Below are 25218 nucleotides of genomic sequence, written 5' to 3' on the forward strand. Positions count from 1 at the left end.
ACGAGAGCTATTTCCTTATTTTTTAGGAGTGTTTCAAAACATATTTGATTATATTGTTTTTTTTTTTTTTACTTAAAAAGGTTAAGAAGTCAGCTTTTAGAATGCATATATTTTTAATTTACTTATAAAATGCAGACATTCGTTCTCAAAATATAAGAATTTTAGATTTTTAAGTTTCAGTTTTTATAAAACACAAAAGGATACTTTTAGTCATCTATATTTATTAGCTAAATCAATTTTAAGATTGAGATAATTACAACTATTGAAAAGGTCTAGCAGAGTATTGTTTTATTATTTATTGCTAAGATAGAAAAGGGGGAAAAATAAAAAATGTTAGTTGTCTATAGGGAGTAAGCAAGATGGGAGGCATAGGTTAATTTTTATGGTTCAAAGGAAGATAAACGGTTACACAGTCATTGATTGTGGAGAGTAGAAGCTGCCATCAGTCATGATTAGTGAAAAGGACAAGAAAATATGAAATCTGCCCTTCATTTTGTTGCAAGCTATAAATTAGTTTCAGTCTAGCTCCCATGAATTCAAAATTTTCTAGGTCTATCTCAAAAGATGTCCTGCGGTAGATGTAGGGGAAGAAAAATTACTTCCTCGATTCTCTTAGCTTCTGTGACTGGGATCTGTGAATTAAACTGACAAAAGAAAGGTTAATAAGAGAAAAAGCATACAAATTTTATTTGATGTTAATTTTTGCATGTACAAGGAATCATTCATTGAAAAGAAGTGAAGACCTGGAGTAAAGACCTGAAGAAGAAATTAGACCTGGAAGAGTTATATGCCCTTTTAACAAAGCATGAGAAGTTGTGGAGACCTCACTAGACAAAGGAAAGGGGTTGGGGATTTTAAAGGCTGTAAATTATGGGAAGATAAATAGATACTGTAAATTAATAGAAGATAATGGTTATTTTTGTAAGGTTTTGTTTGTGTAGATTCATCTTGGTGCTTGCTTCTTCTCTGGTGATAAAGGTTTTCCTTTCAGGACTGAGAGAGGGGGACACCTTCATGAAGGGAAATTTGTACTCTGCTATTCTTTAGATGGATGAGCCTTTCCTATGTCTGCCATTTCTCAATTGCTTTCAACTCAGAATAATCCTATGCCAATGAGGCATATTTTAGGATAGCATTGTTCTATATTGAGAATTATAACCATAACTAGACAGGAAGCTGAAAATTTTTCTGCATAGGTGTTCAGGTTTGGGAGAGAGCCCCAGTACGTGATGTTAGAAGATCGAATCAGGTTTCTGTTTGCAGAATCGGAAAGTGCTGAGTTATAGCACTTTCACTTCCTTGTGAAAAAGAGTTATAGTCAATGTTTGTTATAAAACTTGAACTTTACTAGAAACCCGTGGTTGGCTCTGAAATTATTATACTTAGGCTGATTAGGAAGGGAGAGAAGGAAGGATGGATAGGAGACTAGCAAACTGACACACCCATCACAAGACAGAGATGCTGGGTGGACTCGGGGATAGTAATTCAAATAGGAATTAGCATAACAATATTAGATCACTGCCAAGTAAGATCTGTATAGGTGAGGGAGGCTGGGGATATTGAGGTTCCTAATTCTCGACCAGAGTTATTTCTGTTGTTAAAAGAAAAACTTTACCTGAATTAATGTTAAGTGAGTTTAATTGAGCAATGAACAATTCACAAATTGGACAGCCCATAGAATCATAGCAGATTCAGAGACTCCAGCACAGCCACGTGGTGGAAGATTTATAGACAAAAAAAGGAAAATGACATGCTGAAATTGGAAGTGAGGTACAGAATAACTGCACCGATTACAGGTTGGTTTTTGCCTCATTTGAACACCGTTTGAACATTCAGGAGTGTATGAACTGTTGAAATATGGGATTGGACAAGACTCAGCTATTGCTACAGGTGTATACTCCTAAATAAGGTTTTTAATCTTCTCTACCTATTAAGTTAGGTTGCAGTTCATTCACAGGGACTCAAATATAGAAGTATGAAGTCCTTCTCATGCCATATTTAGTTTACTTTAATACTTTACTATCAATTTAAATTTAATTAAATTTATATTTTTTTAATTCATAGCCTAAGGCTTCAAAGATTAGTTGATATGAATTGACTTTGGTTGCAAAACAAACCATTCCAGAATTCAGTAACTTAAAATAACTGCTTATTTATTCTACTATTTATGTTCTACCTATGGAGTTCTTCTGGTCTGTGTTAGCTCTTCAATTTCTGTAAGCAGCTGGTGGGTCAGATGTTGGCTGGATGATCCAGGATGGCCTCTCTCATGTGCCTGGCAGTTGACAGACTATATGCTGAGTAACTAGGCCACAAGTCTGTAATTATCCAGGATGGTACCTTGGGATGTTCTCAGGGTTCCACATGAGCACTGGCCCACTATGTGAAGATATTTTATAAGTCTCTACTTGCACAGCAATTGCTAATGTCTCACTGGTCATGGAAAGTCACATGGCCATGTCCAGATTCAAGGGATAGAGAAACAGACTCACTTACTGATTGGGAGGAGCTGAAAATGGGCTGCAAACATATAGAGAGGGGAAGAATGTGTAGCTTCTGCAATCCATGCAGTGGATAGGTTATTATTATCCTATTTTCAGAAGCTCCTAAATAATAGATTAAACTTTGGGCTTGCTTTTAAAACTCATTTTATTTTTTGCTTTATCTATTATGTTTCTTGAAAATCAATAGTAGATTGTGATAATCATATCTTGTTCATCCATGAGCTATAAATTAATTTATATGTGATGGTGAAGCATAAAATGAGATAGGAAAGAATAATTTAATAGGGAAAAGAAATAGCAAAATTATGAAAACTATGAAACTTTTTGTCTAAACATTATTAACTTTTTTAAGATTTCTATAAAGTAGAATCTGCAATGTATGGTTCTGTACTTTACTGACATAGATGTAGTGGCATTAGGTTGATTCTGTTACCTTCAAGAGTAGAAGTGTTTATACATGTAGCTCAAATAATGCTGATTTTTTTCTCACAAGTGTGTCATGATTAGTTGTTACAAAGCCAGTTTAGTAACCCATGGTTTTCTGTTAAGAAAAATTGGCTGAATTTTTTTTTTGTAGTTTTGACTTGAATGAGGTAAGTTGTAAGTGACAACCAAGGGGAAAAAATATCTGTGATGTAGCATTAGATGCAGCATTTTTCATAGGAAATAATAGAAGAAAGTATACGTGATGTAACTTTCCTTTTGAGAGATTTGTGGCAAGAAATGAGCAGATAAAATCAATGCACTGTGAATTATAAATAAGTCTTTGAGGGGCTGGATGATTAATTCAGAATGTCTAAGAAAACAGTAGAGTACCTATGGAAATAAGCAAGGATACAAGTGAATTCAAGGTTCCCCTTGAAAGGTGATTATAATTTTCAGGGATGAAGTTGCCCGTTATTATTCGAAAAGGCAAAATATTTTAATTTATATACCTACTAAAATGTATATGAAAATCTTGTGTTTTTAGACTTATATGCAAGAATAAGCAAAGTTTACCAGAAATAAAGACATTTTATTTACATATTCAATCCACTATTGTTAGCTTTTCAGTATATCTGGTTCAATATGAGAGAGAGAGAGAGAGAGAGAGAGAGAGAGAGAGAGGAAGGAAAAAGAGAGAGAGAGAGAGAGGAAGAGAGTATATTAAGATAACTTGTACTAAAAATAATCATGTGGATATAAGTTTCCCAGGACAGAAATCCATTTACAGATTTTTTTCTTAGTTGAGTTTTAATTACGTAGCTTTAAGAGTGACATAGTTAAAAATGAGATTATATGCCAAATCCTTTCCCAGTTAGCCTTATTTGCAACACCAAGTATAGAATTGTATGTGGCTTAGATTTTCATTCTCACCATATTCAATCGAATACTTTTGGTTGTCTAAATCTTATTAACTTTTTAAGATTTTTGTAAAGTAGAGTTTACAATGTATAGTTCTGTACTTTACTGACATGTAAAAGCATGTCAGGGACATGTAGCGAAAGCTGTGTTACCCACTACCCACCTGTAACTACATCCCATGATTCCTTTTCATTTCCTTGGACAATTTAGACCCAATTCTCATTCTTCTGTTTTCCTCTTCTCTCAGAAATCTTTCTGATGATTTCATTATTTATATTGATGCCTTAGTTCATTTCTCAATCTTCTCCAAATTTTCAGTAACACCTTTTGACTCTATTGTTCTTTGTTTAACTTTCCACTATAGTTGAAATTAAGGATGGATCATCACTCTTTGTCACTAATCCACCCAAAATCCTTGAACTTAGTGTTCCTTCTCTTTGAAGAAAATCTGTTTGTATCACATCTGGCCTACTCTATCATATCAGTTAGAGTGCTATTTTCTTTACCTGCACGCTGTAATTGTTATTCTGAATTTCTCACATCATGTTTCATTTAATTCTGTGATGACCACATTCAGTTTTTTAAATACCAAAGATAAGATGTTTAATGCTGTTCATACCACTTTCCTATAATATAAAATGTTACTTTCTGTATTTCCTGTTTCTGACTATACATATGCTGTTCCTGAAGAACCTTTCTTTCTACTGATGGGCATATTTTCCTTCTTAGAGAGCTCAATCATTATAATGATTTATACTGAGATCTTCATTACTTACTATTTCACCAAGTTCAAATTTCCTAATTTATCTCCTCACAAATGGACCAGTGTGAAAGCTCTAGACATTTTGGAAACATTGCTATTGTATATGTTAATGTCAACTCAAGTTACATACTGAAGTCATTTTCCCACCTCAAGGTGGAACCCCTGCTATTTTCAGTAATAAAATTATTACTTTTCTTTTTCGTAAGGATCCAACCTCACTATTATTGTTGTTTTTATAATAATTATTATTTTAAACTTTTATTTTTTCTCTCTCTTCCCCTGTATCCCCTGAGCCATTTATTCACTACTTTTCTTATCCATCATCACCATTATAAGCCAGATTTTCATTCATTTATTACTGAATGATTGCTAGCCTTCTATTTGCTTTCCCTGCCTTGAGTTTCTAAAGGTTTCTGTGTATCACGAACAAAACTTTCATTGAGTCACTTCTTAAAACACTGATTTCTATTTTCTGCATCTCAAATTATAAAGCATTTATCTCCTCTCCAGGTTTCATGCAGTATCAAACTAGCTGATCCGTCTCACCTCAAATCTCTCTCCTATGTTAAATCCACCCTGTCCTCTAGTCCTACTCACAACTTTTTTATCTTAAAGTATACTACGTTCTTTCTTAACCATGTGTTTACTCCTGTAGCTGATGTTGATTGGAAAGAATTTTATGGCCTTCCCAGTGGTCTATACTTTGGAGCCTCTGTAAAATTTAGTTCAAATTCTTTAACACCAGAAACTCAATCTTTCCGGCACTGCAGCCCACGGTGATGTCCCTTTTTTCAAACCATCCAGAACTTGTCATGTGTGCTGAATATCTTATCACTTCCTTATTTCCTACCTACTGCATGCTTGCCTTTGGTTTCATTTTTATCTGTAAGGTCTCCCCAAAGATATCTCAAGTGGCTCTAGACAGGGTCCATTGGATATACTTTTTTCTGTATCCCTGCTAATCAAAAATAGAAGTTGTCACTTAGTAGATAATTTAAAAAATAATTTCATTATGAATTTGCTATGTGACAGCTATATAATTAGGTTGTCAGGGAACTTTTCTTAAAGCTCCATTTGCAGAGTAAATGGAATTCTTTGACTTGCATTCTTCATTTGGTTCGGCAGAGCTGTTCACTAAGGGAGGGAATATGAACCTCTGTGAGAAAGTTTTAACTATAGAATATTGGTTAAAAGCAAAATTTCTAGATTCAGGATCTTTGTCTAGATTCAACCCAGCCTCTCTTCTCCTGTTCACCCAGTTACAAGCTGTGTCTGTGGGTAAATTATTCAACCGCTCCTTGCCTCAGTTTTTCCTTTTAGAAATAAGGATTATGTTATTAGCAATATCAGAAGTATGATAAGACTCAAGTTAATAAAGGCTGGTTGGAGCAATGTCCAGGACTTAGAAATAAATTGGCATAAACAATTTTGAGTCTTTATCTTTACTGATCCATTTTCTGAAAGCTATTCATAACTATAAATTAATAGAATCTAGCCAGCATGTAAAATGACCACCATAACAAACAAAGATTTTGAAGAAGAGATGTACTTGCTGTCTTCAAACTTATGAATACTGTAATGAAGAAAGCAGAGGGGCCTTCTCCTTAGGGAAATGAGAAGGGCTTAGGACTCCAGAGTTCTTCACTCACCTCACAGTGTTTACTGAACACTTGCATATGACTGATACATGCTATGGACACTATAGAAAATTTTTAAAAGATTGCATGATGGAAGCGATGCATGCTTTAACAATAGAATATGCATGTATGAGTAGCAAAAGTAAGGGGATGAAGAAAAGACAATAAAAAGGGATCTATTCACGATGAGAGAATATATTCCTATAGTTAGAAGCACTCAATTTTCCAAAGATCCGAACACTTATCTGTCTCCAACCCCTTGCATCTCGGGGCCAGATTATAACTTATCTTAGCAAGCATGCCAATATAGAGAGAATCAGAGCCTAAATATTAAAAATAAAAAAGGGATGTTAGTAAATACATATGCATCAGAAATACAAGAATGTCTGTATCATGTAATAAAGCAACTTTAATAAGTTTCTTTTGCCTCATCTCTTTTGAACCTGCCGGATAATAGAAATGTATATGTGTATGTGTATAATGAGAGCTAAGAACAAAATTTATCTATAATCTATGAATATCTGAAAATGGCAAAAACTTTATAGAGTGTAAAGTTCTCTATTTTTATTATATTCACCAAAGTGGGATTTGGATGGACTACACATTGTGGATTAATTGGCAAGGCAGGTCACTTGATAATATTAGTTCTAGAAGAGCAAGTATCTATGATAATGTCTGTTGGTTGGACTTATTAGTCTGATAAATAATATAGAGAAATGAGATTAATTTAGTCACCATTTGAAAGACATCTATATTAACCATCCTTCTCTGCCAGTGTTAGAAAACAAAATTCAATGAGACGATGAACATTTGTTTAAAAATTAATAAAAAAGGAACAATTTTCTAAGTAATTGTCCACCAGGATAGCACGAGTCATGTATTTGTACATAGAAACCACATTCAGTAATTGATTAAATACCTCTCATATAGCATGAGACGTTTACTTATAACTTATTTTACAGATTCCATAATTTCTTCTCACTCATTTACCTCTATTCATATTATTAAAATATATATTCAGAATGCAAGGGAGGAAATTGGAAAAGTAGCAATATTTTAGATTGATACTGGTGTGTATCTGGTTGGTGTAAAAGTAATTGCGGGCTTTCCCGTGGAAAGTAATGGCATGTCACGTGGCCCACAATGTCCAGGACGCCAAGCTGTGGGCAGCCAGGCATGGACCTTCAGGCTGCCCGGGGCCCGGAAGCAGGGGGCTGCGAAGCTGTCTGGGGGCCCGCCGCTGCTGAGTGCACATAAAGCGCCCCGCAGCCCGGAGGCTGGCTTTGCTGCAGCTGACCACCCTGGTCAGGAGAGAGACTGAGAAGGCCAAGTATTGACAAGCAGTTAGAACACAGAGCCTCTAATGACAGTCCAGCCCGGGGTAAGGGGACCCATTCTGAAAAGAAAGGATTTACTGTGGAAGAGGAGGACTCTGATGGAGAACGGAATCCCTGGGAGCTGTCAGAGGGAACAAACTGTCCACCCAAGGAACAGCCTGGCAATCTTTTTAATGAGGACTGGGACTTGGAGTTGAAAGGAGATCAAGGGAATCTATATGATGCTGATGACATCCAAGAGAGCGTTTCTCAAGATCTCAAACCTTGAGTCAGCTGTGCCCCACAAGGAGACATGATCTATGACCCCAGCTGGTACCATCCACCTCCACTAACAACACATTATTCCAAGATGGCCTTTGAAACAAGACAGTTTGATGATGCCGAAGATTGAGTGTGGAAATTTCTGCCTTGCGCGTGGGCAGGCCTCCAGATCGAGATCTTTTTTTCTGCCTTGGAGGTGAAAAGTCGTATCTGAGAAAACGTTTCCAGGGATCCCTAGTCTGGGGTACACAGACCAGTGTTCAATAAGGTCCCATTGTTCCCTCCAGTCTGTTGTTGTTCTTAATGGGCTCCTCCTTGGAATGTGAGTGTGTTTGTGTCTGTGACAAGAGGAGTTGTGTACTTTGTAAATAAAGATTAATAAAAAAGAAGAAGAAAAGTAATGGCAAAACCCGCAATTATTTTTGCATCAACCAAATCTGCCAGTCTGAGTAGTATTCACGGCAAAAGGTTTATTTATTTAAACTGCAGAAAGGGTAAAACAAGGGCTAAGTTTTCTACATGTACTCTAATGAGGGGTTTTCTTTCTGTGGAATTTGCATACATGAGATACACAGATTCAGATATAAGGGAAGATCATGCTCATGTTTTCTGAAATGTATATCTTAAGTAAACCATTTTAAATCAGATTTATTACATATCTACTCTGCTAAACAATTGCAGCCTATTGAATGGGTCATTCTGTTTCTTGCCCCAGGTCAAACATTGGATGTACTTTTTCTTTGACTCTATTTCACTTGGTTCACATTCTATACTTCAGGTTCAGTTTAGCTCTTTCTTTCACCCACAGGATGTGCACACACACACACACACACACACACACAATACTCTCAATCTAGAGAAAAGTGTGTACAAATGAAATGTACAAAGTAGTAGAGAAAATCTCAGCAGTAGCAGAAATACCCACGCGTGTGATACCAGTGTGGTATGAGTACAAACAGAATTTTACAGGCATTCACAGTAAAGCGAAATCTCCTCCAGCCAGGATGATGATGTCCTTGTTCCCATGCTAGCGTAGTCTGTCCAGCTGCTTGTTCTCGAGGTCCAATAATGAGATGCAGACTGACTTGGAAAGGAGTTTATTTCTGCAATCAGCGAGGGGGTTGGGGTAACTCACCAGAACAACTCAAAGTTAGAAATTTTTCTCGGGTGCACATATACATTTAAAGCTCCATGCCTATATGTGGGAGTGTACCTACCAGCAGGAGTGTTTTATTTAATCTCTGTCTAATATTTAACTAGGGTCTGGGGTCTGGAAAGCTTTCTCTAGAGCATTAGAAAGTTTCTTAAGTGGGGCCTGGAAGGAGGTGTATGTGTAAGAATTATTTTATTGTTGGATGAGACCTGGGATGTCCAATCTTTTGGTTTCCCTGGACCAGAACTGTCTTTAGCCATACATAAAATCTACTAATACTAATGATAGCTGATGAGCTAAAAAATAATTTTTAAAAAATCACACACACAAAAAAAACCCATAAACTGTTTACCAGTTTGTGTTGGGCTGCATTCAAAGCCGTCCCGGGCTGCACGTAGCCCATAGGCCGAGTGTTGGACAAACTTGCTTCAGGGTCTGAGAAAACTCAAGTAGGATTGTAATGGGTTTGATTCCATGTTCCAGCTCTCATACTCAGGCACCAGTTTCCTCAGTTCTTTAATGTTTGCGTATTTATCAGATTTATAGTGAGGGGCTAGTTGAAACTGACTGCTCCGGCTGCTAATGGAAAGCTGACCTGCCACATTCTGACAAAGTCCCAGTACAGAAGGGTTAATTTAACTTTTTTCTTGATTCCCAAAACACTAATTGTACTAATTATGTTTTAACTTCACTCTCTACTTATTTGTAAAAAACAGTGAATATTAGTATATGAACATATGTCACTAGTTTATTAATAAACATTAGTTTATTTAAATTTAAGAATGCTAAAGATGTTAAGGACAGTATAAAACTTGCTCTAAAAATAATTCTACTTTTGCATTGACCAGACAGATAAACAGAAAACAAACACACAAAAATATTTGTCATGAGCTGAATTATGATCCTCTAAATTCATATGTTGAAACTGTACTTCTCAGTATTTCAGCATGTGAGTGTATTTGGAAATAGGGCCTTTAGCAAAATAATTAAGGTAAAACGAGGTCATAATGGATGGACTTGAATCTGATATGACTAGTGTCCTTATAATAGGAAGAAATTAGGACATGGACAAGAGAGATCAAAGGAGAACCCTGTGAGGACACAAGAAGGCAGCCTTCTGCAAGCAAAAGACAGAGGCCTGGCCAGGTGCAGTGGCTCATGCCTGTAATTCCAGCTCTTCGGGAGGCTGAGGAGGGTGTACTACCTGAGGTGAGGAGTCCAAGACCAGCCTGGCCACCATGGTGAAACCACATGTCTACAAAAATACAAAAATTACCTGGGCATGATGGTGGGTGCCTGTAATCTCAGCTACTCAGGAGGCTGAGATGGGAGAATGGCTTGAACCCGAGAGACAAAGGTTGTAGTGAGCCGAGATTGTGCCATTGCACTCCAGCCTGCCAAGGCAACAGAGAGAGACTTCATCTCAAACAAAATATAAAATAAATAAGAGAGAGAGATAGTGAGGCCTCACTTGCCAACCCCTTGGTTTCAGGCTTGCAGCCTTCAGAACTTTAAGAAACTACATTTCTGTTGTTTAAGCAACCCCATCACTGGTTTGTTATGGCTTTCCTAGCAATCTAATGCAATATTCAAAGGCAGGGACCAGTGAATTATTTTTGGAGGAAAATATGTAGGTTGAATTGGCATTAGTTGTATGTAGGATACCTCCATTTGCTTACTTAAGGGGGAAGAAATGCCTTGTCCAGTCTTTAATACTATTATGTTCTGAGGTTTTAAAAGTATTAAAATCTACACTGATTTTGAAAGTCTCATAGATAAGAAATAAACACTACAACCTAAATATGGAATTTAGGAATATGAATCCTAAGAAATATCTCCTAAAATTACACATACTTTTTCCTAGCTTCTTATTTCAAAGGAAAGACATTTTATGAGAGAAAAAGCATACAAACACACAAATCTACATATATAATCCCACAATTTTCTTCACCATCATCGTAAAACTCCTTCCATACCTGTCTACACCATTCTTAATGAATGTCTTTCTTTTTTCTTATAGGCAAGAAATAGAAGTATTCAGTAAATTCCTTAGTTTGCCTCACCTCCACTTGGAGAATTAATTGGATTCATTGGAGTATGGTGATTAAAAATCTAGAATCTAAAATCAGATTCCTTGGGTTCAGATTGTGGCTCTGTTTTTTACTATTTGTGTGATCTCCTCTGCAAATTATTAAGCTCTACGTGTCCTAGTTTTCTTACTGTAAAGTGGGGTAATACTACCTTTGACAACATAGCAATTCCATAAAACAGTGCCACTCATCCACCCTCACTTGTGTATGTGTTCAATTAATGTTGCTTTTTTTTTTGTTTTTGAGACAGTTTTGCTTTTGTTGCTAAAGGTGGAGTGCAATGGCACAGTCTCAGCTCACTGCAACCTCCACCTCCTGGGTTCTAGCGATTCTCCTGCCTCAGCCTCATGAGTAGCTGGGATTACAGGCACCTACCACCATCCCCAGCTAATTTTTTGTATTATTAGTAAAGACAAGGTTTCACCATTTTAACCAGGTTGGTCTCAATCTCCTGACTTCAGGTGTTCCACCAACCTCGGCCTCCCAAAGTTCTGGGATTACAGGCATGAACCACAGTATCCAACCTAATGTTGGCGATTACCTTTGTGTACACTCATTTTCATCTACTTTCATCTTTTCATTGTTGAGAAAGTGTCCTTTCAAATCTGAATCTTATTCCTATACTGTTGACACCATTGTGTATGTTTCTTTCTCTCTCTCTGTACAGTAAGTCTCCTACTACAAAAATGCTCATTTCTTCTCCATACCAAAAAATATAGCTACAAACAAATTCTGTCTTTCCTGGATCCCATTGTCCTCTCCACCTTTCCTTTTGTCACCAAGTTTTTTGAACAAGTAATCTATACCTGACTATTTTCATTCCTTACACCATTGAAATCTTTCCTGAACTTCCTCGTTGCTCTGATAACAGACCCGAAAGACTCTGGTTGACAGACAGTGACCTCATTTCTGTTGAAATTGTTGACTACTCTCTACTTTTGAAAACATATTTCTCTTTGCAATCCTCTGACACAATTTCATCTGGTTCTCCTCCTAGTTCTCAGATTACTCTTGTATAAATGTCTTTGCCAATCTCTATTGACAAGGCTGCTTTTTGTCCCTAAGAAGTAGCAGTATTGTATGACTGTATTCTATTTGCCAAAAATAAATTGTGATGATTGTGCATTTGTTTTTGGCCCATTGATATTTTGATATGAATAATATATTTTGGAAAAACTAGAGAGTTAAAATGTTGTTTCCTGCATCTCTATTGTTTATTATAGTATTTGGCACATAGTAGGTGCACAATAAATATTTGATACATAGTTTGATTTTTTTTTTTTACTGTGGTCTTTCACATCTTAAAATTTTATAAGCAAAAAGAAATGTCCTACAATACAAGAGAGAAGGTCATTTATTGATGAACATCTGGAACTGTAAGTTAAATAAATAGAAATCTATCTATATATTTTAAACAATATTAGCTAGAATTATATTTAAGAATCCAAAGCTCATATACATAAGACTAAATTTCTCCTGTTCTTAATCGGAAATGACAGTGTCTATTTAAATTCAAAAAAATTTAGACTTGTAATGAAACCAGCAAACTTATTTTATGAAAGGAAATTATCAAAATGCCTTCCTTTGTAATTGCATGCCTTGCAGTCTTATGGGAGAATCTGTTGGAAGACTATAAACAATCATTAATGTGGTGATATTTGTTTTTAAAAGTATTCTAAAGCATGGGGTTTAAATTTATGAATCAACAGTAAGATTTTAACAGCAAGATTATCCAAGAAATATCTCTTATTTTTAAAGCACGTGGTTTTGAAGCCTATGGATTGAACATATTTTTCTTGTATTAATAAGAAAAATATGCATTATTACCTTATTTATCTTACCCAAGGCATATTTATTACATATTAATTGCATGCCGTAGGAAGCAAACTGTATTCCTACACTCTTATCTGACATAAATTAGGTATAACTATAGTAGATCAAGAAAAATTTCTATACTTGTGAATTCTGGAATAACTCCTACCCAGGAATTTTCCAATAACACTGGCTATTGTTTATGTGAAACTAAGTCCTTAGTTTTAAGTTTAATAGGGTTTTCTTATCAAAAGCCTTTTAAATATATTGTATTAATTCTAAATTTCCTCATGACATTTTTCACAGCTTGACATAAAAAGATCAGCTTCTCTGTATCCTTTTTTCTGAAATCAATCATACTAACTTGTATCAGAGTCACTGAGACATTCAAATAGCAATGGATAATCAGAGCAGAATACAGCCTCATGTTTACCTAATTTTAAGTAGCTTTTTAGGCAATTATAATATATGTACAAATATATGTGTATACACACACACACACACACACACGCACGCACACATCTATCTGTCTGTCTATATTACTTTATAGACACAGGATCTTGCTCTGTTTCCCAGGCTGGGGTGTGGTGGTGCAATCATAGTACACTGCAGCCTCAAACTCCTGGGCTAAAGCAATTCTTTCTCCTCAGTTTCTTGAGTAGCTGGGACTATAGGAGTACCACCACACCAAGCTATTTAAAAAAAAAAAAAGTTGTAGATATGAAATCTCGCTATGTCACCCAGAGTAAAACATTTTGTTAGAATATGTGATAATTAAAGACTATTTGGTAACTTTCCACACACTGAGATTAGTATAAAATAAATATAATTAAATTTGAAATGATATATCTTAATCAAATGTACTTTATGGAGGCAATGCTTATTTTTAATTTTTACTCACATTTTAGTTGAATTATTCACTTATTCTTTTTGGCATAAATTAACTTAAAATGCATGTTTGGCAAACGGGTACAACTTTATTTATTAGCACTCTACTATTCTAAGTGTGCTGGTTAGTTTTATATGTCAACTTGACTAGTCTTTAATCAGTTATTCAATAAAACACTAACCTAAATAGTGTTGCAAAACTATTTGTAGATGTGATCAAGTCTACAATCAGGTGACTTTAAATAAGGGAAATTGTCTTGGATTAGATAATTTGGATGGGCTCAATGATGTTACGGGGTTCTTATAACAAGGAGACATAATAGTCAAAAGGCAGTGAGAAAAAGTGATGTGATGATAAAAGCAGATATTAGACTTAAGTGGCCACAAGCCAAATAATATTATCAGCCTTTGGAAGCCATAAGATATAAAGAGAAGATTCTCTCCCAGAGTCTCTAGAAGGAAGCAACTCTGTTGACATCTTGATTGTCAGACTAAATCTCTTTAACTGTGAGATGACTTGTGTTATGTTGAACCACTAAGTAATTTTTTGCAGCAGCATCAAGAAACAAATAGAAATTGTATGTCCTGGAAGTGAGGTGTTGTAACAAATATCTATAAATAGAGTGAAACTAATCAAAATATATAAAGAGGTTTATTCTGAGCCAAACATGAGTAACCATGGCCAGAGGCACAGTCTCAGGAGGTCCAGAGGACATGTGCCCAAGATGAGTGGGTTACAACATGGTTTTATACATTTTAGGGAGACGTAAGACATCAGTCAATACATGTGAAGCATACATTAGTTCAGTTGGGAAAGGCAAGGCAACTCAAACTGAGGAGTTATATGTCATTGGTGGATTCAAATAATTTCTTATTGGCAAAAGGGGTTGTGGAGACCAAGGTCTGTGTAGATGGAGTTTCATAGGTGGCTATCCTTAGAGATAGTAGATGACAAATATGTCCTATTCAGATCTTTAAAAGGTGCTTGACTCTCAGTAAATGTCTTTGAGATTAGGAGGGCCTGAACAGAGAAAGAGCTAGTTGTTATTAGAAGTTTGCAAGGCCATTCCAAAATATGTAAAATAAATATATTTCAGGAGGTGGTTCATCCGTGTAGTTCTAGCACTGTGGGAGGCCGAAGCAGGTGGATCACCTGAGGTCAGGAGTTCAAGACCAGCCTGGCCAACATAGTGAAACCCCATCTCTACTAAAAATACAAAAAAATAGCCAGGCATGGTGGTGGGTGCATGTAATCCCATCTTCTTGGGAGGCTGGGGCAGGAGAATCACTTGGCCCTGGGAGGCGGAGGTTTCAGTGAGCCAAGATGGTGCCATTGCACTATAGCGTAGGTGACAAGAGTGAAACTCCATCTAACAAAAAAAGAAAGACAGAAAGAAAGAAAGACAAAGAAAGAAAAAGAAAGAAAGAAAGAAAGGAAGAAAGAAAGAAAAAGAAAGAAAGGAAGGAAGGAAGGAAGGAAAAGGAAGGAAGGAAGGAAGGGAAAGAAAGAAAGAGAAAGAGAGAAAAAATAAAGAGAATGCCGCGTTGAAGTTGGTGTCTTATTGCCACAAAAAATCTGTTCTGACAGTCTTAGTTTCTCTGTCTTGATGTTACTGCTGGTCAATTGTGTCTAAACTCCAAAAGGGAGAGGGTATAATGAGGTATGAATGGACCCTCCATTTCTGTCATGGCCTGAACTAGTTTTTCAGGTTTCTTTGGAATTCCCTTAACCAAGATGAGGGTCCATTCTGTTGGTTGGGGGCTTAGAATTTTATTTTTGGTTCGCACAAATACCTAAAAATCTGTAAATGGTTTTTAAATTGGGTACTGGGTAGAGGCTGGAAGAACTTTTAGGACTTGAATAGAATGTTTGTAGATATAGATGTTAAAATTCTTCTAATGGGGACTCAAAAGTGAAAAGCATGGTAGAACAAGTTGTATTATCTCAGAGAATATTTAAATCATCATAAATAAACTGTGTTAGAAATATGGACATGAAGAATGCTGCTGATGAGGGCTCAGACAGAAATGAATAATATGTTCTTGAAAACTAGAAAAAAGCAATTAAGCACATTAAAAATACTATGAAATGGATGTAATCAAATTTTAAATGACATAATTTAATCAAATGTACTTTATAGAGGCAATGCTCGTAATAGCTATATTCATTTCTATCATTATATGTAGAGCCGGAGTTGTAAGCAATTAACTTTGATATTTAACTTTGGACATTTCCAACAAGATGTTGATGTGTTTTGGTTTCCTTCTTTCTGTGTATAATAAAATGTGAAGTAAAAAGATAGGTCGAAGGAAGAACTGATAAGCAAAAAAGGGACCAGGACTTGATTATTTGGGAAATTCTCAATCTATCCAGATAGCAAATGACACTAAAATTAGAAGATTCACTGTTAGGAAAGTGAATGGCTGGACAACTTTTTGTTAGAACCTAAGAAGGAAGAAGAGCTGAAAATATTCATTCATGCAGGGAGCTCTTTGAAGTGATCAGTCATGTGACTCATGGAGCCTTTCTTCCATTTCAGCAGAATCTAAAAATAAAGATGGAATTATCTTGGAACTACCTGTGTAGGGGCCTCTTGTTTAATGATGCAAATTCCCATGACGTACAAGAAGACCCACAAGGTTTTTGAGACTATTACAACAGCAGAAACATTGCCAGTTTGGACAGTAAGAGAAACACAGTGGAGGAAATGAAAGAAGGTTGTTAAGACTCCCAGAGTTCTATAGGCAAGGAATAGGTTGATAATTCTGTTTATCTGCAAACACTGAAAAAGGAAGAATGATTCCGAGGGAACAGTGAAAGGTAGAGAAGGCTGAGATTTGAGCCACAGAGGATTTTTCTCAGGCTTTAAAAATAAGTGGGCGGGGCACGGTGGCTCAAGCCTGTAATCCCAGCACTTTGGGAAGCCGAGGCAGGTGGATCACGAGGTCAAGAGATCAAGACCATCCTGGTTAACATGGTGAAACCCCGTCTCTACTAAAAATACAAAAAAAAAATAGCTGGGCATGGTGGCCTGTGCCTGTAATCCCAGCTACTCAGGAGGCTGAGGCAGGAGAATTGCCTGAACCCAGGAGGCGGAGGCTGCGGTGAGCCGAGATTGCGCCATTGCACTCCAGCCTGGGCAACAAGAGCGAAACTCCGTCTCAAAATAAATAAATAAATAAATAAATAAATAAAATAAAAATAAAAATAAGTGTAGTTTACTCTGCTGGATTTCAAAATTGCTTGGAACTGGTGACACTTTTGATTTTTTTTTTTTCCTTTTTTCTTTTTCTTTTCTTCTCTTTTCCTTTCTTTTTTTTTTTTTTTTTTTTTTTTTTTGAGACAGAATCTCATTCTTTCACCCAGGCTGGAGTGCATGGTGCAATCTTAGCACACTGCAACTCCTGCCTCCCAGGTTTCTATGTTGATTAGGCTGGTCTTGAACTCCTGACCTTGTGATCCACCTGCCTTGGCCTCCCCTAGGGCTGGGATTACAAGCAGGAGCCACTGTGCCTGACCTGGTAACTTATTTTATCCTTCAATTTTCTCCCTTTTTAAACAGAAATGTCCACAACTAGCAGCCTATAATTGTCCCACATTGTATTTTGGGAACACATAACTTATTTTCTAGTTTTACAGGTCCACAGATGGACAGGAATTTGGGACCAGGATAGATCATGCTCAGAATTTTAAACCTAGCTGATTTAGATGATAGAATTATAGATTTTTGAGTTTATGAGATTAGAAAAGATTTTGGACTTGAATTGATGCTAGTAATGATTTGAAATTTTTAAGGACCTTGGTATGGAATAAATTTATTTTGCACGCTGAGCTGACATAAATCTTTGAGAGCCAGAGAGACCTGCATTAGGCCAAATGATTACTCCCAAAAGATACCCAGATCCTATCACTGGAAACTGTGAATTTGTTACCTTACATGATAAAAGGGACTTTGTTGCTATAATTAAGGATATTTAATATCCTATATTTAGGATATTAAATCCTATGTTATTTGAATGGGCCCAACTTAATCACAAGAGTCCTCATAAAATAGAACCAGAAAGATTAGAGATAGAGAGAAAAAATCTTAAGGATGAAAACAGATGTGGGAGTGAGGCACTTTAAGGTGGAGGAAAAGCCCAAAGAATGTGCATGGGTAAGATAAGAAAACAGATTTTTTAAAAATGAGCCCCCAAAAGAAATATGGGATTACATATACCTTAGTTTTAGCCCAAAGATACAGATTGCAGACTTCTGACCTTTATAATTGTAAAATAATACATGTATGTTATTTTAAGCCATGAAAGGGGTGGTAATTTGTTATCATTGCAATAAGAAATGAATCCACCAATTTATAAATAGTTTAAAATGTTTATAATTCTAGCATACTTTTATTAAAAATTGGCAGGCCTGCTATATCATAGGCACCTGTTTAAAGCATTTTACTGATTTATTTATTTATGTTAATATCTAAATAACATGGCTACATTTTCAGTTCCTGAATCTTCAGCCTTAGTCATTATGTATTGACTTCAAATATTGTTTATTGACTTCCCACCTCTATTTTCAATCCTCTTCTTATCCTGATATATCACGATTATATCAAGACATATTCTGCACAAAAGTAATATTGAAATATTCCTTCACCATTATCCTAGGTATTCTCTTTGTCTTAATTTGTACTGTACTGCTCTTGTATCTTTTGTATCTGATGTCTTATTTTTTAAAAAAGATTAACTGTAACATTAGTTCCTGAATTCGGAGAACCTATGTGTTACCCTTCAGGGAATAAATATCCAATCTTCTCTATCCAGGATCCTCTGCAGGGTCTAGCCTTATAAAATATAAAAAGGATCTGGGGATCTTACTGCCTCCTAACTTGATCTTCCACCTATTCTTCTAGTTCTAGCATTTATATTATCTCTATTTCTGTAAGTATCCATTACTTGTAAGCTCTGAAACTGCAGCACAACCACATGGTGGAAGAAGATTTATGGACAGAAAAGGGAAGAGACACACAGAAAATGAAAGTGAGATAAAGAACCAGCTGGGTTGGTAACAATTTGGAGTTTGCCTCTATGAACACAGTTCAAACAGTTGGCTACATTCGGTTGGCCAAATCCTGGTGATTGACACAAGCGTAGGCTAGAGTCTGTCTACACCTCTACTTGTTATAGTTCACATTGTATAGAAAAACCTTTAGTTCAAACTTAAAATGTGCAAGGAGGCAGTTTTAGGCTAAACTTGATTAAAACATCTGTCTGCCTGTTTAAAAAGGTTTCTGACTGGGATTTTAAGAATCTTGAATGTGGTCTTATCTGTTTCTTTATATTTATTACAAATGATAAGAATACTATTCTAGTAGTTATGATGGAATTTATTTCCTAGAAATATAATTAATATAAACACTTATATGGCCTTAGCATGGTGGTTCACACTAGTAATCTCAGCACGTGGGGCGGCTTAGTGGAAGGAGCACTTGAGACCAGGAATTCGAGATCAGCCTGGACAACATGGCAAGACCCCACCTCTACAATAAATTTCAAAATTAACCAGGCATGGTAGCATGTACTTTTAGTCCTAGCTCCTAGGGTGGCTGAGGTAAGAGGATAGCATAAACCCAGGAATTCAAGGTCACAGTGAACTATGATCACACTAGTGCACTCCAGCCTGGGCAACAGAAAAAGAATCTATCTCTAAAAATAAATAAGATGAATAATAAATAGTTATGTGCATCTATAATAATAACATAGGTCAACCAGAAAGCTGCACTGATCTGAGTATATGCCTAAAAGGACCTGGTGTAATTATAAAGGGACTGCTTTATTCTGTATCTCCATAGAAGGTATCGTAATTTATCTGTTTTTCCCATTTAGAAACGACATCTCCTCCTGTCATGTACCTCCAATCTCTTACTCATTGCCTTGTTAAAGCTGCCTCATATATTTTTTCAATTTTTCTGGACTTCAGTCATGCCTTCATCATAATAGCTTCCTAATTCGTTTATCTACTTTGAAGTCTTACTAGTTCTTATTATTCTTACTAGTTCTTATTTTTAATATCCAATATGTGAAAAACAGCTTTCTTATAACACTTTACAGAGATTGATAAAACATAAATTATGTATGTCCTTCTGTAATTATAAATATCACCAAAATTCTTTGGAAGGACAAAGAGCACTCTTTGCAATTTCTCAATTAATGAGGTGGTTTTTGGCAGGTTTTCACCAGGCACCCAATTCCTGCTTCTATTCTCCTAAAGTTACAACTTCAGTGTACCACAAGACAAGATTATTTTTCACATGCTTTTATTTCTGTGTCAAACATGAAATTAGCTCAGGTGCTAATTTACAAGTACAATTTTTTGTCTTGTTTTCTTTTTGTTACAGAGCATATTGTCTCTTTATTCTTGCAACAAAACCGTGTTGCAACTGGATTTGTTTTTTAAGTATAACAAGAGAATACATAAAATGGCTTACATCCATTGCCTTTTTGCTTGTCAGAATGACTGAAAAATAAAGACAGGATTCTCCATTGGCCCTGATGCTCATTTGGAGACATGGATCCGATGATGAAATTGTAGTTCACTCTGTTCTCCTTTCTTCTAAATTGCCTCAGAAAAGCTTTGATTGATGTTACACAAGGGTGTGCACAATAAACTGAAACACATTATTCCACAGTAATTGCCCCCATTTCCATTGTGATCTCTGCATTACATCCACTTTATTCAGTTGTCTTTCTAAATAAAATGACATGCCCCACACCATGTTATTCCTTGTTTCACACAAAAGCAGCCCTGAGCTTGGAGGCAAAAGAAATAAATAATATTTGGGATCCAACTTTAAACTGAGCTAGGTGAATGCAACTAAATCTGATTTGTCAAGTTTTTTGAATTTTTACTAAAGCTTTTTACCTTTGTCAAATGAGTTATAATAATCAAAAGCAAATTAATTTGTCATGTCACTGTCCCAGTAGCTCATTTTATATTAATTCCCATTAAATGCATTGTGGAAGATAGATATTACCTCCATTATACAAACAATAGAAGCTTGAAAATGAAGGGATTTGTGAAGGGTCACAAAACTCATGGGGAGGAGACCAGCATTGCAACCATGCATTCCTGACGTTTTGCCTTGCTGCGTCCTAATTTGCTCTTCATTCTCATGAATCTGCACCTATTCTGTATCTCCAAAAAGGGCACCATAATTTATCTGTTTTCCCCAGTTAGAAACGACATCTCCTCCTGTCATGTACCTCCAGTCTCTTACTCATTTTCTTGTTAAAGCTGCCTCATATATCTTTTCAAATTGTCTATGCTTCAGTCATGGCTTTGTCATAATAGCTTCCTAATTTGCCTATCTGCTTCGAAGTCTTACTAGTTTAAATCTGTTTTGAGCTTTGCTTGAAAGTTTTCTTTCCAAAACATACATGAAACCCAGCACTCTGGAACCATCAGTGGCCCGCAACTGTCTATAACACAAACTCCAAGCTTGTTAGCGTGGTGCATGAACGAGGACTTTCTCACTCAAGCTCTGTATCCACTAGTCCTGAGTCCCTTAAGTGGTTCAAGCTCTACCACACCAAAGAACTACCACATACACCCTACAAAAATAACATTGGAAATGCTGAATTTCGGCTGACAAATCCTTCTGTACCCGTTTCTATTATCTTTCAATCTTGTCATGAATTGCCTTTCCTTATTCCTCAAACATTTGATTTCACAGTTTGACTTTTGATTTTCCTTTACTTCTGTTTGGGTTTGGGTGTAATGATTATCATAGCCTTGGATTTATTTTTATTTCTTGAATTAATATTTACAGAGGGAGCTGTACTCTGTTGCCCAGTCTGGAGTACAGTGGCACAGTTAAAGTTCACTGCAGCCTCCAGCTCCTGGACTCAAGCAATCCTCCCACATCACACTTCTGAGGAGCTAGGACTACAGGCACATACCATTGTGCACAGATAATTTATTTTTATTTTTGTGAACATGAGGTCTCACTCTGTTACGCAGGCCGATCTTTGAAGTCCCGGCCTCACGTTACCCTCCCACCTCCATTTCCTAGTGTGCTGGGATTACAGGCATCCGCTATCGTGTCTGGCCAATCTTGAACTTCAGACTTCATTCTAACCTGGCAATTCTTTGAGGATTGCACCTGGGCAATTTCCTTGGTTCCAAAAAAGAGAAAATTCAGTTCAGAGACATCTGCCCACCCTCCTTTGTCACTCAGGGTTCAGTGCAGAAAACAGATAACGCACCAGGAATCAGTTAAGAAGGGAATTTAGCCATAGGAAGGGCAGAAGAAGTTTTGGGCTGAGCTTTTTGTAAAGGCTCCCAGAGCTATACCCATTGACCCACCAAGGGAAGTATTAACTCTGAGAACATTACTAGGACTATGCTTGGACCAAGAGCCCCCACCAGTACTACCAAAACTGCATCTCAGAACCTACAGGACTGGCTAACATGCTTCAGCTTCTGGAAACCAAGGCTGTGAAAACGTAAGGATGCCCAGCAACAGAAAGAATTCATTTCAACTCATCTCAGCTTTTCTAAAACTCAGGAGGGATATAATTTGTTAATTTTAGTTTTTTTTTTTTTTAATTTATCTTTTGTTGTTGTTGTTTCTTTTTTTTTAGAGACTGGGGTCTCGTTCTGTTGGCCAGGCTGATCTTCAACCCCTGGTTCAAGTGATCCTCCCACCTAAGCCCCTCAAAGTGCTGGGATGGTAGACATGAGCCACTGCACCCAGCTGGAAGAGCAGATAGGACTTAATTTGCACCTAGAACCCTAGCAACAAGGCAATCTGAGAAAAGTGGTTTTCAGTATTCCAAATCTGGAAGGACAGAGCAATAGAGGATGAGTGAGCCAGGACAGGGTCCTCAGCATCCTGTCTCTCCCAGCTCCTGTGCTACTTCTCAGAAAGCCCCAACATTTCTCTCCTCTCTTCTGCATATTTTCTTTATTTCAGGTAGAGAGGTGCCTCCTTTAGTCCAAGTTGAACCATCAACATACCATGATTGCACAATGATACATGTGTGTATCTTTAATATACGTTTATATAATGTATATGAATTTACACATAATGTATGTATTTATATAATTATATGTTTAAGGAAAAGCAACATACAAGATGAAATATTGCTAGGAAATACATGAAAAGTTTCAAGTATACTAGGCATTGTTTGATCTAGTCTGCATTTATTCTTCAAACACTAAAGCAGGTAAGACACTAAAGCTAAATGTAAGGTGAATCCTATTCCAGAACTTTTTGAACAGTTGAGTAAGCTTTTGGAGGCTTTAATTAAATTGTTGTGAACAATTTAACCACAAACTCCTGACATTTCAACATTGCTCCAGGGTATACACAGTATGTTTTAGAAACTAAACCAAAAACTGGACTGGCCAGATAATATCTATCTGCTATTTGAAAAATTAGTTTCAGAAACTTAGGAAGTCAGGCAAGACCAAGTTATTAACCTGTCTTCAGGGAAAGGTAAGAAGCTTATCTCCTGTGTACAGTAGGGCCTGCGGTCCAATTGTTTGGCTAATTAATTGACACATAAACATAGCTGTTCATATTCCCTTCAGTACAGAACTGTGAAGAAAAATCTAAATTCATAATATACATTTGCATTGCCAAAAGGAATGCTAGCAGAAACCGTGTTTACAAATTTAAGCATTATTTATTTTTAAAAATATTTGCATACATGTGATCCATTCCAGGGGGAAAGCGGTCTTCAGTATTGTCTTCCTTTTACCCTGAGCCTGCATGCACTACCACAGAAATTCAGGGAGAGGGGTACTCTGTGGTGCTGAAAGAGCAGTAGGGAGCTTGGGCAACTCCTGAATTTTGATGCTTTTTGCTCTCTGGGTGACTTAAATTGACATATGTTAAAATGTGCAAGTCAAAAAAGGATAGTCATAAATATGCTAGTGATTACAGGGTGTCTATAATAGGTTTTATGAGATAATAGTCAAGCACCTTGAATTTGTTTTTGTTTGTTTGTTTGTTTGTTTGTTTGTTTGTTTTAAGATGGAATCTCATTTTGTCACCCAGGCTGGAGTGCAGTGGCATTATCTGGGCTCCCTACAACCTCCACCCCCCGGGTTCAAGCAATTCTCCTGTCTCAGCTCCTGAGTAGTTGGAACTACTGGCATGTGCCACCATGCCTGGTTAATTTTTTGTATTTTTGGTACAGATGGGGTTTCACTGTATTTGCCAGGGTGGTCTTGATCTCCTGACCTCATGATCCGCCCGCCTTAGCCTACCAAAGTGCTGGGATTACAGCCATGAGCAACCACGCCCAACCTTGAATTTGGTTTTTATATTAACTAAAACAGTACGTCCAGTCTTTCTCTGTCTCTATATGGCAGCATAGGCATGAAAATGTACTTACCATCCGACCCTTTTCAAGATACAGTGGTGTTCCACAAACTGCTTTGAGCTTCTCTGAGTAAACTAAGTTTGTAGAAAATCCACAGCATATAAACACTGGGTGACAAATTATGTATCTAGTGGTCATAAATCATACTGATTAAAGAGATAAATTTATTTTTGAGTGCCCTTTCCTCTTTCCCGTTGGGTGTGAAGGATTTCTGATTGTGATGTTCATTACCCCCCTGACCTGACCCGGTTTGTTCAGCTGTTCAGCCTGGCTGGCCAAGTGCCCTTCCCTAACTGCCCCTCATGAATCTCTCCTGCACCTGCATGTTCATTTGAAGAGAATGACCTTTTCAGCACCAGAGACCTTCAGTCAAGGGGACAAACAGCTCTATACCTCTGTCTACAACCTGCCGACTGCCTCCTGCTTTCATTTAGCGCAGGATTCAAAAGGTGCAAGTTATAACTGGCTCTACTTAGTTTACGTTCAAAAAATGTCTAGAGCCCATTGAACTTGACTTTTCTCATAATCTCCGTTACAACATACTTATATGGCCAGAAAAATCCTATGAAGAAATTTAAATGTTGCTTTATGGTCCACAATGAGTTGCTTTGCCAACCAACTTTTTTTCCTTTTAAGTAGTTTTTGAGGCTTTGTGTGTATGTGTGTCTGAAACTTGAAATCGTATTTATTTCTATTTCTAATGTAAATAAGTCCTTATTTCTTCCTTTTTTGATATCAGCATTACTTACTTTCCAAAGAGAACTCTTAACACATTATGACTATGTTTTTACTTTAACTTCTTTAAAATATTAGTTTTAGTCCCTTGAAATATGCCTCCATCCAGCTACATTATTGAGAAGTCTTGTGCATATAAGAAAGATAATCACAGAACAAAAGTCCATAATGACTGAAACATTAGTTTTCATCAAAAAATGAGGAAAGAATGACATAAAAGGCATAAAAGGTAAAAATCGTTATGAAAATCAGTTGAAAACCAGTTATTTTTCATGCTTCGTTTCATCTATAGCTTGATGCAAAAGTAATTA

At 36.6% G+C, this 25218-nt stretch overlaps 1 protein-coding gene and 1 pseudogene across 9 annotated transcripts in view; both read left to right on the forward strand.

Annotated features, from left to right (window-relative positions):
• Window positions 1-25218, forward strand: part of MARCHF1 (membrane associated ring-CH-type finger 1) — a 906067-nt gene that overhangs the window by 592348 nt on the left and 288501 nt on the right. The window lies entirely within an intron of this gene.
• On the forward strand, window positions 118-17078 carry LOC141584047 (coordinator of PRMT5 and differentiation stimulator pseudogene; annotated as a pseudogene).

The sequence above is a fragment of the Saimiri boliviensis genome, chromosome 3, assembly GCF_048565385.1.
Source record: "Saimiri boliviensis isolate mSaiBol1 chromosome 3, mSaiBol1.pri, whole genome shotgun sequence".
NCBI classification, from domain to species: Eukaryota; Metazoa; Chordata; class Mammalia; order Primates; family Cebidae; genus Saimiri; species Saimiri boliviensis.